Raw genomic sequence first — 17,623 nt, 5'->3', positions numbered from 1 at the left:
GTTCCCCCCACCCCTGCTCATGCCCCGTGTCTCTCTCCTGTTGCCCCCCACCCCCTGCTCATGCCCCGTGTCTGTCTCCTGTACCACCCCACCCCCGCTCATGCCCCATGTGTCTTTCCCCCTCCCGTCCACCCCCACTCTTGCCCCATGTCTCTTTCCCCCTCCCGCCCACCCCCGCTCTTGCCCCGTGTCTCTTTCCCCCTCCCGCCCACCCCCGCTCTTGCCCCGTGTCTCTTTCCCCCTCCCGCCCACCCCCGCTCTTGCCCCGTGTCTCTTTCCCCCTCCCGCCCACCCCCGCTCTTGCCCCGTGGCTCTTTCCCCCTCACGCCCACACCCGCTCTTGCCCCGTGTCTTTCTCCCTCCCACCCACCTCCACTCTTACCCCGTGTCTTTCTCCCTCCTGCCCAACCCCGCTCTTGTCCCGTGTCTTTCTCCCTCCCGCCCACCCCCGCTCATGCCCCGTGTCTTTCCCCCTCCCTCCCACCCCCGCTCTTGCCCCGTTTCTTTCCCCCCCTCCGTCCCCCGCTCATGCCCCGTGTCTCTCTCCCTCCCGCCCACCCCCGCTCTTGCCCCGTGTCTCTTTCCCCCTCCCGCCCACCCCCGCTCTTACCCCGTGTCTCTTTCCCCCTCCCGCCCACCCCGCTCTTGCCCTGTAGCTCTTTCCCCCTCCTGCCCACCCCTGCTCTTGCCCCGTGTCTTTCTCGCTCCTGCCCACCCCCGCTCTTGCCCCGTGTCTTTCTCCCTCCCGCCCACCCCCGCTCTTGCCCTGTGTCTTTCTCCCTCCCGCCCACCCCCGCTCTTGCCCCGTGTCTTTCTCCCTCCCGCCCACCCCCGCTCTTGCCCCGTGTCTTTCCCCCTCCCTCCCACCCCCGCTCTTGCCCCGTGTCTTTCCCCCTCCCTCCCTCCCCCGCTCATGCCCTGTGTCTTTCTCCCTCCAGCCCACCCCCAGCTCATGCCCCATGTCTTTCTCCCTCCCGCCCACCCCGTGCTCATGCCCCGTGTGTCTCTCTCCCTCCCGCCCAACCCCCGCTCATGCCCCGTGTGTCTCTCTCCCTCCCGCCCACACCCCTGTTCTCTCCTCACCCCGCTCATGCCCCGTGGCTGTCTCCTGTTGCCCCCCACCCCTCCCGCTCATGCCCCGTGTCTGTTTCCTGTTCCCCTCACACGCTCATGCCCCGTGTCTCTCTCTTGTTGCCCCCCACCCCCCCGATCATGCCCCATGTTTGTCTCCTGTTCTCCCCACCCCCTGCTCCTGCCCCGTGTCTGTCTCCTGTTGCCCCCCACCCCCCGCTCCTGCCCTGTGTCTCCTCCTGTTGCCCCCCATCCCCCGCTCATGCCCCGTGTCTGTCTCCTGTACCCCCCCACCCCCGCTCATGCCCTGTGTCTCTCTTCTGTTTCCCCCCACCCCCTGCTCATGCCCCGTGTCTGTCTCCTGTACGCCCCCCACCCCCTGCTCATGCCCCGTGTCTGTCCCCTGTACCCCCCCACCCCCTGCTCATGCCCCGTGTCTGTCTCCTGTACCCCCCCACCCCCCGCTCATGCCCCGTGTCTCTCTCCTGTACCCCCCACCCCCCGCTCATGCCCTGTGTCTGTCTCCTGTTCCCCCCACCCCCCGCTCATGCCCCATGTCTGTCTCCTGTTGCCCCCCTGCTCATGCCCCGTGTCTGTCTCCTGTTCCCCCCACCCGCTCATGTCCCGTGTCTCTCTCCTGTTGCCCCCATCCCCCACTCATGCCCCGTGTCTGTCTCCTGTTGCCCCCCACCCCCCGCTCATGCCCCGTGTCTGTCTCCTGTTCTCCCCACCCCCCGCTCATGCTCCGTATCTGTCTCCTGTTGCCCCCCGCTCATGCCCTGTGTTTGTCTCCTGTTGCCCCCCGCTCATGCCCCGTGTCTGTCTCCTGTTGCCCCCCACCCCCCGCTCATGCCCTGTGTCTGTCTCCTGTTGCCCCCCACCCCCTGCTCATGCCCCGTGTCTGTCTATGTTTTTTCCCCGCTCATGCCCCATGTCTGTCTCCTGTTCCCCCCACCCCCCGCTCATGCCCCGTGTCTCTCTCCTGTTGCCCCCCACCCCCTGCTCATGCCCCGTGTCTGTCTCCTGTACCACCCCACCCCCGCTCATGCCCCATGTGTCTTTCCCCCGAAACGCCCACCCCCACTCTTGCCCCATGTCTCTTTCCCCCTCCCGCCCACCCCCGCTCTTGCCCCGTGTCTCTTTCCACCTCCCGCCCACCCCCGCTCTTGCCCCGTGTCTCTTTCCCCCTCCAGCCCACCCCTGCTCTTGCCCCGTGGCTCTTTCCCCCTCCCGCCCACCCCCGCTCTTGCCCCGTGTCTTTCTCCCTCCCGCCCACCTCCGCTCTTGCCCCGTGTCTTTCTCCCTCCCGCCCACCCCCGCTCTTGTCCTGTGTCTTTCTCCCTCCTGCCCAAACCCGCTCTTGCACCGTGTCTTTCTCCCTCCCGCCCACCCCCGCTCTTGCCCCGTGTCTTTCCCCCTCCCTCCCACCCCCGCTCTTGCCCAGTTTCTTTCCCCCTCCCTCCCTCCCCCGCTCATGCCCCGTGTCTTTCTCCCTCCCGCCCACCCCCGCTCTTGCCCTGTGTCTCTTTCCCCCTCCTGCCCACCCCCGCTCTTGCCCCATGTCTCTTTCCCCCTCCCGCCCACCCCCGCTCTTGACCCGTGTCTTTCTCCCTCCCGCCCACCCCCGCTCTTGCCCTGTGTCTTTCTCCCTCCCGCCCACCCCCGCTCTTGCCCCGTGTCTTTCACCCTCCCGCCCACCCCCGCTCTTGCCCCGTGTCTTTCCCCCTCCATCCCACCCCCGCTCTTGCCCCGTGTCTTTCCCCCTCCCACCCTCCCCCGCTCATGCACAGTGTCTTTCTCCCTCCCGCCCACCCCCAGCTCATGCCCTGTGTCTTTCTCCCTCCCGCCCACCCCCCGCTCTTGCCCCGTGTGTCTCTCTCCCTCCCGCCCAACCCCCGCTCATGCCCTGTGTGTCTCTCTCCCTCCCGCCCACACCCCTGTTCTCTCCTCACCCCGCTCATGCCCCGTGGCTGTCTCCTGTTGCCCCCCACCCCTCCCGCTCATGCCCCGTGTCTGTCTCCTGTTCCCCTCACACGCTCATGCCCCGTGTCTCTCTCTTGTTGCCCCCCACCCCCCCGCTCATGCCCCGTGTTTGACTCCTGTTCTCCCAACCCCCTGCTCATGCCCCGTGTCTTTTTCCTCTTCCTCCCACCCCCCGCTCATGCCCCGTGTCTGTCTCCTGTACCACCCCACCCCCGCTCATGCCCCATGTGTCTTTCCCCCTCCCGCTCACCCCCACTCTTGCCCCATGTCTCTTTTCCCCTCCCGCCCACCCCCGCTTTTGCCCCGTGTCTCTTCCCCCTCCCGCCCACCCCTGCTCTTGCCCCGTGTCTCTTTCCCCCTCCCGCCCACCCCCGCTCTTGCCCCGTGGCTCTTTCCCCCTCACGCCCATCCCCGCTCTTGCCCTGTGTCTTTCTCCCTCCCGCCCACCTCCGCTCTTGCCCCGTGTCTTTCTCCCTCCTGCCCACCCCCGCTCTTGCCCCGTATCTTTCTCCCTCCCGCCCACCCCCGCTCTTGCCCCGTGTCTTTCCATCTCCCTCCCACCCCCGCTCTTGCCCCGTTTCTTTCCCCCTCCCTCCCTCCCCCGCTCATGCCCCGTGTCTCTCTCCCTCCCGCCCACCCCCGCTCTTGCCCCGTGTCTCTTTCCCCCTCCCGCCCACCCCCGCTCTTACCCCGTGTCTCTTTCCCCCTCCCGCCCACCCCTGCTCTTGCCCCGTAGCTCTTTCCCCGTCCCGCCCACCCTCGCTCTTGCCCCGTGTCTTTCTCCCTCCCGCCCACCCCCGCTCTTGCCCCGTGTCTTTCTCCCTCCCGCCCACCCCCGCTCTTGCCCTGTGTCTTTCTCCCTCCCGCCCACCCCCGCTCTTGCCCCGTGTCTTTCTCCCTCCCGCCCACCCCCGCTCTTGCCCCGTGTCTTTCCCCCTCCCTCCCACCCCCGCTCTTGCCCCGTGTCTTTCCCCCTCCCTCCCCCGCTCATGCCCTGTGTCTTTCTCCCTCCCGCCCACCCCCAGGTCATGCCCCGTGTCTTTCTCCCTCCCGCCCACCCCCGCTCATGCCCCGTGTGTCTCTCTCCCTCCCGCCCAACCCCCGCTCATGCCCCGTGTGTCTCTCTCCCTCCCGCCCACACCCCTGTTCTCTCCTCACCCCGCTCATGCCCCGTGGCTGTCTCCTGTTGCCCCCCACCCCTCCCGCTCATGCCCCGTGTCTGTCTCCTGTTCCCCTCACATGCTCATGCCCCGTGTCTCTCTCTTGTTGCCCCCCACCCCCCCGCTCATGCCCCATGTTTGTCTCCTGTTCTCCCCACCCCCTGCTCCTGCCCCGTGTCTGTCTCCTGTTGCCCCTCACCCCCCGCTCCTGCCCTGTGTCTCCTCCTGTTGCCCCCCACCCCCCGCTCATGCCCCGTGTCTGTGTCTCTTTTGTTCCCCCCACCCCCCACTCATGCCCTGTGTCTGTCTCCTGTTCCCCCCACCCCCCGCTCATGCCCCATGTCTGTCTCCTGTTGCCCCCCTGCTCATGCCCCGTGTCTGTCTCCTGTTCCCCCCACCCGCTCATGTCCCGTGTCTCTCTCCTGTTGCCCCCCATCCCCCGCTCATGCCCCGTGTCTGTCTCCTGTACCCCCCCACCCCTGCTCATGCCCTGTGTCTCTCTTCTGTTTCCCCCACCCCCTGCTCATGCCCCGTGTCTGTCTCCTGTACCCCCCCACCCCCTGCTCATGCCCCGTGTCTGTCGGCTGTACCCCCCCACCCCCCGCTCATGCCCCGTGTCTCTCTCCTGTACCCCCCACCCCCCGCTCATGCCCCGTGTCTGTCTCCTGTTCCCCCCACCCCCCGCTCATGCCCCATGTCTGTCTCCTCTTGCTCCCACCCATGCCCCGTGTCTGTCTCCTGTACCCCCCCACTCTGTGCTCATGCCCGTGTCTCTCTCCTGTTGCCCCCCACACCCCTGCTCATGCCCTGTGTCTGTCTCCCGTTGCCTCCCACCCCCTCGCTCATGCCCGTGTCTGTCTCCTGTTGCCCCCCACCCCCCACTCATGCCCCGTGTCTGTCTCCTGTTGCCCCCCACCCCCCGCTCATGCCCCGTGTCTGTCTCCTGTTCTCCCCACCCCCCGCTCATGCTCTGTGTCTGTCTCCTGTTGCCCCCCGCTCATGCCCTGTGTCTGTCTCCTGTTGCCCCCCGCTCATGCCCTGTGTCTGTCTCCTGTTGCCCCCCACCCCCTGCTCATGCCCCATGTCTGTCTATGTTTTTCCCCCGCTTATGCCCCATGTCTGTCTCCTGTTCCCCCCACCCCCCGCTCATGCCCCGTGTCTCTCTCCTGTTGCCCCCACCCCCTGCTCATGCCCCGTGTCTGTCTCCTGTACCACCCCACCCCCGCTCATGCCCCATGTGTCTTTCCCCCGAAACGCCCACCCCCACTCTTGCCCCGTGTCTCTTTCCCCCTCCCGCCCACCCCCGCTCTTGCCCCGTGTCTCTTTCCACCTCCGCCCACCCCCGCTCTTGCCCCGTGTCTCTTTCCCCCTCCAGCCCACCCCCGCTCTTGCCCCGTGGCTCTTTCCCCCTCCCGGCCACCCCCGCTCTTGCCCCGTGTCTTTCTCCCTCCCACCCACCTCCGCTCTTGCCCCGTGTCTTTCTCCCTCCCGCCCACCCCCGCTCTTGCCCTGTGTCTTTCTCCCTCCTGCCCACACCCGCTCTTGCACCGTGTCTTTCTCCCTCCCGCCCACCCCCGCTCTTGCCCCGTGTCTTTCCCCCTCCCTCCCACCCCCGCTCTTGCCCCGTTTCTTTCCCCCTCCCTCCCTCCCCCGCTCATGCCCCGTGTCTTTCTCCCTCCCGCCCCCCCCGCTCTTGCCCCGTGTCTCTTTCCCCCTCCCGCCCATCCCCACTCTTGCCCCATGTCTCTTTCCCCCTCCCGCCCACCCCCGCTCTTGCCCCGTGTCTTTCTCCCTCCCGCCCACCGCCGCTCTTGCCCCGTGTCTTTCCCCCTCCCTCCCACCCCCGCTCTTGCCCCGTGTCTTTCCCCCTCCCTCCCTCCCCCGCTCATGCCCTGTGTCTTTCTCCCTCCCGCCCACCCTCAGCTCATGCCCTGTGTCTTTCTCCCTCCCGCCCACCCCCCGCTCATGCCCCGTGTGTCTCTCTCCCTCCCGCCCAACCCCCGCTCATGCCCCGTGTGTCTCTCTCCCTCCCGCCCACACCCCTGTTCTCTCCTCACCCCGCTCATGCCCCGTGGCTGTCTCCTGTTGCAACCCACCCCTCCCGCTCATGCCCCGTGTCTGTCTCCTGTTCCCCTGACACGCTCATGCCCCGTGTCTCTCTCTTGTTGCCCCCCACCCCCCGCTCATGCCCCGTGTTTGTCTCCTGTTCTCCCAACCCCCTGCTCATGCCCCGTGTCTTTTTCCTGTTCCTCCCACCCCCGCTCATGCCCCGTGTCTGTCTCCTGTTGCCTGCCCCCCACTGCCCCGCTCATGCCCCATGTCTGTTCTCCCCACCCCCCGCTCATGCCCGCGTCTGTTGTTCCCCCCACCCCCCGCTCATGCCCCATGTCTGTCTCCTGTTCCCCCCACCCCTCGCTCTTGCCCCATGTCTGTCTCCTGTTCCCCCCACCCCCGCTCATGCCCCGTGTCTGTCTCCTGTTGCCCCTCACCCCCCGCTCATGCCCCGTGCCTGTCTCCTGTGGCCCCCCACCCCCCGCTCATGCCCCGTGTCTGTCTCCTGTTCCCCCCACCCCCCGCTCCTGTCCCGTGTCTTGCTACTGTTGCCGCCCACCGCCCGCTCATGCCCTGTGTCTGTCTCCTGTTGCCCCCCCGCTCATGCCCCGTGTCTGTCTCCGGTTCCCCCCACCCGCTCATGTCCCGTGTCTCTCTCCTGTTGCCCCCCACCCCCCGGTCATGCCCTGTGTCTGTCTCCTGTTGCGCCCCACGCACCTCTCATGCCCTGTGTCTGTCTCCTGTTCTCCCCACCCCCCGCTCATGCTCCGTGTCTGTCTCCTGTTCCCCCCAACCCCCTGCTCATGCCCCGTGTCTGTCTCCTGTTGCCCCCCACCCCCCGCTCCTGCCCTGCGTCTCTCTCCTGTTGCCCCCCACCCCCCGCTCATGCCCCGTGTCTCTCTCCTGTACCCCCCACCCCCCGCTCATGCCCCGTGTCTGTCTCCTGTTCGCCCCACCCCCCGCTCATGCCCCATGTCTGTCTCCTCTTGCTCCCACCCATGCCCCGTGTCTGTCTCCTGTACCCCCCACACCGCGCTCATGCCCGTATCTCTCTCCTGTTGCCCCCCACACCCATGCTCATGCCCCGTGTCTGTCTCCTGTTGCCCCCCACCCCCCTCTCATGCCCCGTGTCTGTATCCTGTTCCCCCCACCGCCTGCTCATGCCCTGTGTCTGTCTCCTGTTGCCCCCCCGCTCATGCCCCGTGTCTGTATCCGGTTCCCCACACCCGCTCATGTCCCGTGTCTCTCTCCTGTTGCCCCCCACCCCACGCACATGCCCCGTGTCTGTCTCCTGTTGCCCCCCACCCCCCTCTTATGCCATGTGTCTGTCTCCTGTTCTCCCCACCCCCGCTCATGCTCCGTGTCTGTCTCCTGTTCCCCCCACCCCCTGCTCATGCCCCGTGTCTGTCTCCTGTTCCCTCACGCCCCGCTCCTGCCCCGTGTCTGTCTCCTGTTGCCCCCCACCCCCCTCTCATGCCCCGTGTCTGTATCCTGTTCCCCCCACCGCCTGCTCATGCCCTGTGTCTGTATCCTGTTGCCCCCCCGCTCATGCCCCGTGTCTGTATCCGGTTCCCCACACCCGCTCATGTCCCGTGTCTCTCTCCTGTTGCCCCCCACCCCACGCACATGCCCCGTGTCTGTCTCCTGTTGCCCCCCACCCCCCTCTTATGCCCTGTGTCTCTCTCCTGTTCCCCCCCACCCCCGCTCATGCTCGTGTCTGTCTCCTGTACCCCCCCACCCCCTGCTCATGCCCCATGTCTGTCTCCTGTTGCCCCCCTGCTCATGCCCTGTGTCTGTCTCCTGTAGCCCCCCACCCCCCGCTCATGCCCTGTGTCTCTCTTCTGTTGCCCCGCACCCCCTGTTAATGCCCCGTGTCTGTCTCCTGTACACCCCCTACCCCCTGCTCATGCCCCGTGTCTGTCTCCTGTACCCCCCCATCCCCTGCTCATGCCCCGTGTCTGTCTCCTGTACCCCCCCACCCTCCGCTCATGCCTGTGTCTCTCTCCTGTACCCCCCACCCCCCGCTCATGCCCCGTGTCTGTCTCCTGTTCGCCCCACCCCCCGCTCATGCCCCATGTCTGTCTCCTCTTGCTCCCACCCATGCCCCGTGTCTGTCTCCTGTACCCCCCACACTGCGCTCATGCCCGTGTCTCTCTCCTGTTGCCCCCCACACCCCCGCTCATGCCCCGTGTCTGTCTCCTGTTGCCCCCCACCCCCTCTCATGCCCCGTGTCTGTCTCCTGTTCTCCCCACCCCCCGCTCATGCTCCGTGTCTGTCTCCTGTTCCCCCCACCCCCTGCTCATGCCCCGTGTCTGTCTCCTGTTGCCCTCACCCCCCGCTCCTGTCCCTTGTTTGTCTCCTGTTGACCCCACCCCCCGCTCCTGCCCTGTGTCTCCTCCTGTTGCCCCCCGCTCATGCCCCGTGTCTGTCCCTTTTGTTCCCCCCACCCCCCGCTCATGCCCTGTGTCTGTCTCCTATTCCACCCCCACCCGCTCATGCCCCATGTCTATCTCCTGTTGCCCCCCCTGCTCATGCCCCGTGTCTGTCTCCTGTTCCCCCACCCGCTCATGTCCCGTGTCTCTCTCCTGTTGCCCCCCATCCCCCGCTCATGCCCCGTGTCTGTCTCCTGTACCCCCCCACCTCCTGCTCATGCCCTGTGTCTCTCTTCTGTTTCCCCCCACCCCCTGCTCATGCCCTGTGTCTGTCTCCTGTACGCCCCCACCCCCTGCTCATGCCCCGTGTCTGTCTCCTGTACCCCCCCACCCCCTGCTCATGCCCCGTGTCTGTCTCCTGTACCCCCCCACCCCCCGCTCATGCCCCGTGTCTCTCTCCTGTACCCCCCACCCCCGCTCATGCCCCGTGTCTGTCTCCTGTTCCCCCACCCCCCGCTCATGCCCCATGTCTGTCTCCTCTTGCTCCCACCCATGCCCCGTGTCTGTCTCCTGTACCCCCCCACTCCGCGCTCATGCCCGTGTCTATCTCCTGTTGCCCCCCACACCCCTGCTCATGCCCTGTGTCTGTCTCCTGTTGCCCCCCACCCCCTCGCTCATGCCCCGTGTCTGTCTCCTGTTGCCCCCCACCCCCCACTCATGCCCCCTGTGTCTGTCTCCTGTTCTCCCCACCCCCCGCTCATGCTCCGTGTCTGTCTCCTGTTGCCCCCCGCTCATGCCCCGTGTCTGTCTCCTGTTGCCCCCCGCTCATGCCCCGTGTCTGTCTCCTGTTGCCCCCCACCCCCCACTCATGCCCCCTGCCTGTCTCCTGTTGCCCCCCACCCCCCGCTCATGCCCTGTGTCTGTCTCCTGTTCTCCCCACCCCCCGCTCATGCTCCGTGTCTGTCTCCTGTTGCCCCCCGCTCATGCCCCGTGTCTGTCTCCTGTTGCCCCCCGCTCATGCCCCGTGTCTGTCTCCTGTTGCCCCGCACCCCCCGCTCATGTCCTGTGTCTGTCTCCTGTTGCCCCCCACCCCCTGCTCATGCCCCGTGTCTGTCTATGTTTTTCCCCCGCTCATGCCCCGTGTCTGTCTCCTGTTCCCCCACCCCCCGCTCATGCCCCGTGTCTCTCTCCTGTTTCCCCCCACCCCCTGCTCATGCCCCGTGTCTGTCTCCTGTACCACCCCACCCCCGCTCATGCCCCATGTGTCTTTCCCCCTCCCGCCCACCCCCACTCTTGCCCCGTGTCTCTTTCCCCCTCCCGCCCACCCCCGCTCTTGCCCCGTGTCTCTTTCCCCCTCCCACCCACCCCCGCTCTTGCCCCGTGTCTCTTTCCCCCTCCCGCCCACCCCCGCTCTTGCCCCGTGGCTCTTTCCCCCTCCCGCCCACCCCCGCTCTTGCCCCGTGTCTTTCTCCCTCCCGCCCACCCCCGCTCTTGCCCCGTGTCTTTCTCCCTCCCGCCCACCCCCGCTCTTGCCCCGTGTCTTTCTCCCTCCCGCCCACACCCGCTCTTGCCCTGTGTCTTTCTCCCTCCCGCCCACCCCCGCTCTTGCCCCGTGTCTTTCTCCCTCCCGCCCACCCCCGCTCTTGCCCCGTGTCTTTCCCCCTCCCTCCCACCCCCGCTCTTGCCCCGTGTCTTTCCCCCTCCCTCCCTCCCCCACTCATGCCCCGTGTATTTCTGCCTCCCGCCCACCCCCGCTCTTGCCCCGTGTCTCTTTCCCCCTCCCGCCCACCCCCGCTCTTGCCCCGTAGCTCTTTCCCCCTCCCGCCCACCCCCGCTCTTGCCCCGTGTCTTTCTCCCTCCCGCCCACCCCCGCTCTTGCCCCGTGTCTTTCTCCCTCCCGCCCACCCCCGCTCTTGCCCTGTGCCATTCTCCCTCCCGCCCACCCCCGCTCTTGCCCCGTGTCTTTCTCCCTCCCGCCCACCCCCGCTCTTGCCCCGTGTCTTTCCCCCTCCCTCCCACCCCCGCTCTTGCCCGGTGTCTTTCCCCCTCCCTCTCTCCCCCGTTCATGCCCCGTGTCTTTCTCCCTCCCGCCCACCCCCAGCTCATGCCCCGTGTCTTTCTCCCTCCCGCCCACCCCCCGCTCATGCCCCGTGTGTCTCTCTCCCTCCCGCCCAACCCCCGCTCATGCCCCGTGTGTCTCTCTCCCTCCCGCCCACACCCCTGTTCTCTCCACACCCCGCTCATGCCCCGTGGCTGTCTCCTGTTGCCCCCCACCCATCCCGCTCATGCCCCGTGTCTGTCTCCTGTTCCCCTCACACTCTCATGCCCCGTGTCTCTCTCTTGTTGCCCCCCCACTCTGCGCTCATGCCCGTGTCTATCTCCTGTTGCCCCCCACCCCCCTGCTCATGCCCTGTGTCTGTCTCCTGTTGCCCCCCACCCCCTCGCTCATGCCCCGTGTCTGTCTCCTGTTGCCTCCCACCCCCCACTCATGCCCCGTGTCTGTCTCCTGTTGCCCCCCACCCCCCGCTCATGCCCCGTGTCTGTCTCCTGTTCTCCCCACCCCCCGCTCATGCTCCGTGTCTGTCTCCTGTTGCCCCCCGCTCATGCCCCGTGTCTGTCTCCTGTTGCCCCCCGCTCATGCCCCGTGTCTGTCTCCTGTTGCCCCCACCCCCCGCTCATGCCCTGTGTCTGTCTCCTGTTGCCCCCCACCCCCTGCTCATTCCCCGTGTCTGTCTATGTTTTTCCCCCGCTCATGCCCCGTGTCTGTCTCCTGTTCCCCCACCCCCCGCTCATGCCCCGTGTCTCTCTCCTGTTGCCCCCCACCCCCTGCTCATGCCCCGTGTCTGTCTCCTGTACCACCCCACCCCCGCTCATGCCCCATGTGTCTTTCCCCCTCCCGCCCACCCCCACTCTTGCCCCGTGTCTCTTTCCCCCTCCCGCCCATCCCCGCTCTTGCCCCGTGTCTCTTTCCCCCTCCCACCCACCCCCGCTCTTGCCCCGTGTCTCTTTCCCCCTCCCGCCCACCCCCGCTCTTGCCCCGTGGCTCTTTCCCCCTCCCGCCCACCCCCGCTCTTGGCCCGTGTCTTTCTCCCTCCCGCCCACCCCCGCTCTTGCCCCGTGTCTTTCTCGCTCCCGCCCACACCCGCTCTTGCCCTGTGTCTTTCTCCCTCCCGCCCACCCCCGCTCTTGCCCCGTGTCTTTCTCCCTCCCGCCCACCCCCGCTCTTGCCCCGTGTCTTTCCCCCTCCCTCCCACCCCCGCTCTTGCCCCGTGTCTTTCCCCCTCCCTCCCTCCCCCGCTCATGCCCCGTGTATTTCCCCCTCCCGCCCACCCCCGCTCTTGCCCTGTGTCTCTTTCCCCCTCCCGCCCACCCCCGCTCTTGCCCCGTATCTCTTTCCCCCTCCCGCCCACCCCCGCTCTTGCCCCGTGTCTTTCTATCTCCCGCCCACCCCCGCTCTTGCCCCGTGTCTTTCTCCCTCCCGCCCACCCCCGCTCTTGCCCTGTGCCTTTCTCCCTCCCGCCCACCCCCGCTCTTGCCCCGTGTCTTTCTCCCTCCTGCCCACCCCCGCTCTTGCCCCGTGTCTTTCCCCCTCCCTCCCACCCCCACTCTTGCCCGGTGTCTTTCCCCCTCCCTCTCTCCCCCGCTCATGCCCCGTGTCTTTCTCCCTCCCGCCCACCCCCAGCTCGTGCCCCGTGTCTTTCTCCCTCCCGCCCACCCCCCGCTCATGCCCTGTGTGTCTCTCTCCCTCCCGCCCACACCCCTGTTCTCTCTACACCCCGCTCATGCCCCGTGGCTGTCTCCTGTTGCCCCCCACCCCTCCCGCTCATGCCCCGTGTCTGTCTCCTGTTCCCCTCACACGCTCATGCCCCGTGTCTCTCTCTTGTTGCCCCCCACCCCCGCGCTCATGCCCCGTGTTTGTCTCCTGTTCTCCCCACCCCCCGCTCATGCTCCGTGTCTGTCTCCTGTTCCCCCCCACCCCCTGCTCATGCCTCGTGTCTTTCTCCTGTTGCCCTCACCCCCGCTCCTGCCCTGTGTCTGTCTCCTATTCCCCCCACCACCCGCTCATGCCCCATGTCTGTCTCCTGTTGCCCCCCCTGCTCATGCCCCGTGTCTGTCTCCTGTACCCCCCCACCCCCCGCTCATGCCCCGTGTCTCTCTCCTGTACCCCCCACCCCCCGCTCTTGCCCCGTGTCTTTCTCCCTCCCGCCCACCCCCGCTCTTGCCCCGTGTCTTTCCCCCTCCCTCCCACCCCCGCTCTTGCCCGGTGTCTTTCCCCCTCCCTCTCTCCCCCGCTCATGCCCCGTGTCTTTCTCCCTCCCGCCCACCCCCAGCTCATGCCCCGTGTCTTTCTCCCTCCCGCCCACCCCCCGCTCATGCCCCGTGTGTCTCTCTCCCTCCCGCCCAACCCCCGCTCATGCCCCGTGTGTCTCTCTCCCTCCCGCCCACACCCCTGTTCTCTCCACACCCCGCTCATGCCCCGTGGCTGTCTCCTGTTGCCCCCCACCCATCCCGCTCATGCCCCGTGTCTGTCTCCTGTTCCCCTCACACTCTCATGCCCCGTGTCTCTCTCTTGTTGCCCCCCCACTCTGCGCTCATGCCCGTGTCTATCTCCTGTTGCCCCCCACCCCCCTGCTCATGCCCTGTGTCTGTCTCCTGTTGCCCCCCACCCCCTCGCTCATGCCCCGTGTCTGTCTCCTGTTGCCCCCCACCCCCCACTCATGCCCCGTGTCTGGTTCCTGTTGCCCCCCACCCCCCGCTCATGCCCCGTGTCTGTCTCCTGTTCTCCCCACCCCCCGCTCATGCTCCGTGTCTGTCTCCTGTTGCCCCCCGCTCATGCCCCGTGTCTGTCTCCTGTTGCCCCCCGCTCATGCCCCGTGTCTGTCTCCTGTTGCCCCCACCCCCCGCTCATGCCCTATGTCTGTCTCCTGTTGCCCCCCACCCCCTGCTCATGCCCCGTGTCTGTCTATGTTTTTCCCCCGCTCATGCCCCGTGTCTGTCTCCTGTTCCCCCACCCCCCGCTCATGCCCCGTGTCTCTCTCCTGTTGCCCCCCACCCCCTGCTCATGCCCCGTGTCTGTCTCCTGTACCACCCCACCCTCGCTCATGCCCCATGTGTCTTTCCCCCTCCCGCCCACCCCCACTCTTGCCCCGTGTCTCTTTCCCCCTCCCGCCCATCCCCGCTCTTGCCCCGTGTCTCTTTCCCCCTCCCACCCACCCCCGCTCTTGCCCCGTGTCTCTTTCCCCCTCCCGCCCACCCCCGCTCTTGCCCCGTGGCTCTTTCCCCCTCCCGCCCACCCCCGCTCTTGGCCCGTGTCTTTCTCCCTCCCGCCCACCCCCGCTCTTGCCCCGTGTCTTTCTCGCTCCCGCCCACACCCGCTCTTGCCCTGTGTCTTTCTCCCTCCCGCCCACCCCCGCTCTTGCCCCGTGTCTTTCTCCCTCCCGCCCACCCCCGCTCTTGCCCCGTGTCTTTCCCCCTCCCTCCCACCCCCGCTCTTGCCCCGTGTCTTTCCCCCTCCCTCCCTCCCCCGCTCATGCCCCGTGTATTTCCCCCTCCCGCCCACCCCCGCTCTTGCCCTGTGTCTCTTTCCCCCTCCCGCCCACCCCCGCTCTTGCCCCGTATCTCTTTCCACCTCCCGCCCACCCCCGCTCTTGCCCCGTGTCTTTCTATCTCCCGCCCACCCCCGCTCTTGCCCCGTGTCTTTCTCCCTCCCGCCCACCCCCGCTCTTGCCCTGTGCCTTTCTCCCTCCCGCCCACTCCCGCTCTTGCCCCGTGTCTTTCTCCCTCCTGCCCACCCCCGCTCTTGCCCCGTGTCTTTCCCCCTCCCTGCCACCCCCACTCTTGCCCGGTGTCTTTCCCCCTCCCTCTCTCCCCCGCTCATGCCCCGTGTCTTTCTCCCTCCCGCCCACCCCCAGCTCATGCCCCGTGTCTTTCTCCCTCCCGCCCACCCCCCGCTCATGCCCTGTGTGTCTCTCTCCCTCCCGCCCACACCCCTGTTCTCTCTACACCCCGCTCATGCCCCGTGGCTGTCTCCTGTTGCCCCCCACCCCTCCCGCTCATGCCCCGTGTCTGTCTCCTGTTCCCCTCACACGCTCATGCCCCGTGTCTCTCTCTTGTTGCCCCCCACCCCCGCGCTCATGCCCCGTGTTTGTCTCCTGTTCTCCCCACCCCCCGCTCATGCTCCGTGTCTGTCTCCTGTTCCCCCCCACCCCCTGCTCATGCCTCGTGTCTGTCTCCTGTTGCCCTCACCCCCGCTCCTGCCCTGTGTCTGTCTCCTGTTCCCCCACCCGCTCATGTCCCGTGTCTCTCTCCTGTTGCCCCCCATCCCCCGCTCAAGCCCCGTGTCTGTCTCCTGTACCCCCCAACCTCCTGCTCATGCCCTGTGTCTCTCTTCTGTTTCCCCCCACCCCCTGCTCATGCCCTGTGTCTGTCTCCTGTACGCCCCCCACCCCCTGCTCATGCCCCGTGTCTGTCTCCTGTACCCCCCCACCCCCTGCTCATGCCCCGTGTCTGTCTCCTGTACCCCCCCACCCCCCGCTCATGCCCCGTGTCTCTCTCCTGTACCCCCCACCCCCCGCTCATGCCCCGTGTCTGTCTCCTGTTCCCCCACCCCCCGCTCATGCCCCATGTCTGTCTCCTCTTGCTCCCACCCATGCCATGTGTCTGTCTCCTGTAGCCCCCCACTCTGCGCTCATGCCCGTGTCTCTCTCCTGTTGCCCCCCACACCCCTGCTCATGCCCTGTGTCTGTCTCCTGTTGCCCCCCACCCCCTCGCTCATGCCCCGTGTCTGTCTCCTGTTGCCCCCCACCCCCCACTCATGCCCCGTGTCTGTCTCCTGTTGCCCCCCACCCCCCGCTCATGCCCCGTGTTCTCCCCACCCCCGCTCATGCTCCGTGTCTGTCTCCTGTTGCCCCCCGCTCATGCCCCGTGTCTGTCTCCTGTTGCCCCCCGCTCATGCCCCGTGTCTGTCTCCTGTTGCCCCCCACGCCCCGCTCATGCCCTGTGTCTGTCTCCTGTTGCCCCCCACCCCCTGCTCATGCCCCGTGTCTGTCTATGTTTTTCCCCCGCTCATGCCCCGTATCTGTCTCCTGTTCCCCCCACCCCCCGCTCATGCCCCGTGTCTCTCTCCTGTTGCCCCCCACCCCCTGCTCATGCCCCGTGTCTGTCTCCTGTACCACCCCACCCCCGCTCATGCCCCATGTGTCTTTCCCCCTCCCGCCCACCCCCACTCTTGCCCCGTGTCTCTTTCCCCCTCCCGCCCACCCCCGCTCTTGCCCCGTGTCTCTTTCCCCCTCCCGCCCACCCCCGCTCTTGCCCCGTGTCTCTTTCCCCCTCCCGCCCACCCCCGCTCTTGCCCCGTGGCTCTTTCCCCCTCCCGCCCACCCCCGCTCTTGCCCCATGTCTTTCTCCCTCCCACCCACCCCCGCTCTTGCCCCGTGTCTTTCTCCCTCCCGCCCACACCCGCTCTTGCCCCGTGTCTTTCTCCCTCCCGCCCACACCCGCTCTTGCCCTGTGTCTTTCTCCCTCCCGCCCACCCCCGCTCTTGCCCCGTGTCTTTCTCCCTCCCGCCCACCCCTGCTCTTGCCCCGTGTCTTTCCCCCTCCCTGCCACCCCTGCTCTTGCCCCGTGTCTTTCCCCCTCCCTCCCTCCTCCACTCATGCCCCGTGTATTTCTCCCTCCCGCCCACCCCCGCTCTTGCCCCGTGTCTCTTTCCCCCTCCCGCCCACCCCCGCTCTTGCCCCGTAGCTCTTTCCCCCTCCTGCCCACCCCCGCTCTTGCCCCGTGTCTTTCTCCCTCCCGCCCACCCCCGCTCTTGCCCCGTGTCTTTCTCCCTCCCGACCACCCCCGCTCTTCCCCTGTGTCTTTCTCCCTCCCGCCCACCCCCGCTCTTGCCCCGTGTCTTTCTCCCTCCCGCCCACCCCCGCTCTTGCCCTGTGTCTTTCCCCCTCCCTCCCACCCCCGCTCTTGCCCGGTGTCTTTCCCCCTCCCTCTCTCCCCCGCTCATGCCCTGTGTGTCTTTCTCCCTCCCGCCCACCCCCAGCTCATGCCCCGTGTCTTTCTCCCTCCCGCCCACCCCCCGCTCATGCCCCGTGTGTCTCTCTCCCTCCCGCCCAACCCCCGCTCATGCCCCGTGTGTCTCTCTCCCTCCCGCACCCCTGTTCTCTCCACACCCCGCTCATGCCCCGTGGCTGTCTCCTGTTGCCCCCCACCCCTCCCGCTCATGCCCCGTGTCTGTCTCCTGTTCCCCTCACACGCTCATGCCCCGTGTCTCTCTCTTGTTGCCCCCCACCCCCCCGCTCATGCCCCGTGTTTGTCTCCTGTTCTCCCCACCCCCCGCTCATGCTCCGTGTCTGTCTCCTGTTCCCCCCACCCCCTGCTCATGCCTTGTGTCTGTCTCCTGTTGTCCCCCACCCCCCGCTCCTGCCCTGTGTCTCCTCCTGTTGCCCCCCACCCCCCGCTCATGGCCCGTGTCTGTCTCTTTTGTTCCCCCTACCCCCCACTCATGTCCCGTGTCTCTCTCCTGTTGCCCCCCATCCCCCGCTCATGCCCCGTGTCTGTCTCCTGTACCCCCCCACCCCCGCTCATGCCCTGTGTCTCTCTTCTGTTTCCCCCCACCCCCTGCTCATGCCCCGTGTCTGTCTCCTGTACGCCCCCCACCCCTGCTCATGCCCCGTGTCTGTCTCCTGTACCCCCCACCCCCTGCTCATGCCCCGTGTCTGTCTCCTGTACCCCCCCCACCCCCCGCTCATGCCCCGTGTCTCTCTCCTGTACCCCCCACCCCCGCTCATGCCCCGTGTCTGTCTCCTGTTCCCCCCACCCCCCGCTCATGCCCCATGTCTGTCTCCTCTTGCTCCCACCCATGCCCCGTGTCTGTCTCCTGTACCCCCCCACTCTGCGCTCATGCCCGTGTCTCTTTCTTGTTGCCCCCCACACCCCTGCTCATGCCCTGTGTCTGTCTCCTGTTGCCCCCCACCCCCTCGCTCATTC

This window comes from Ambystoma mexicanum, chromosome 4p, assembly GCF_040938575.1.
Source record: "Ambystoma mexicanum isolate Mex_15411 chromosome 4p, UKY_AmexF1_1, whole genome shotgun sequence".
NCBI classification, from domain to species: Eukaryota; Metazoa; Chordata; class Amphibia; order Caudata; family Ambystomatidae; genus Ambystoma; species Ambystoma mexicanum.
Note: the sequence above shows the minus strand (reverse complement) of the source record.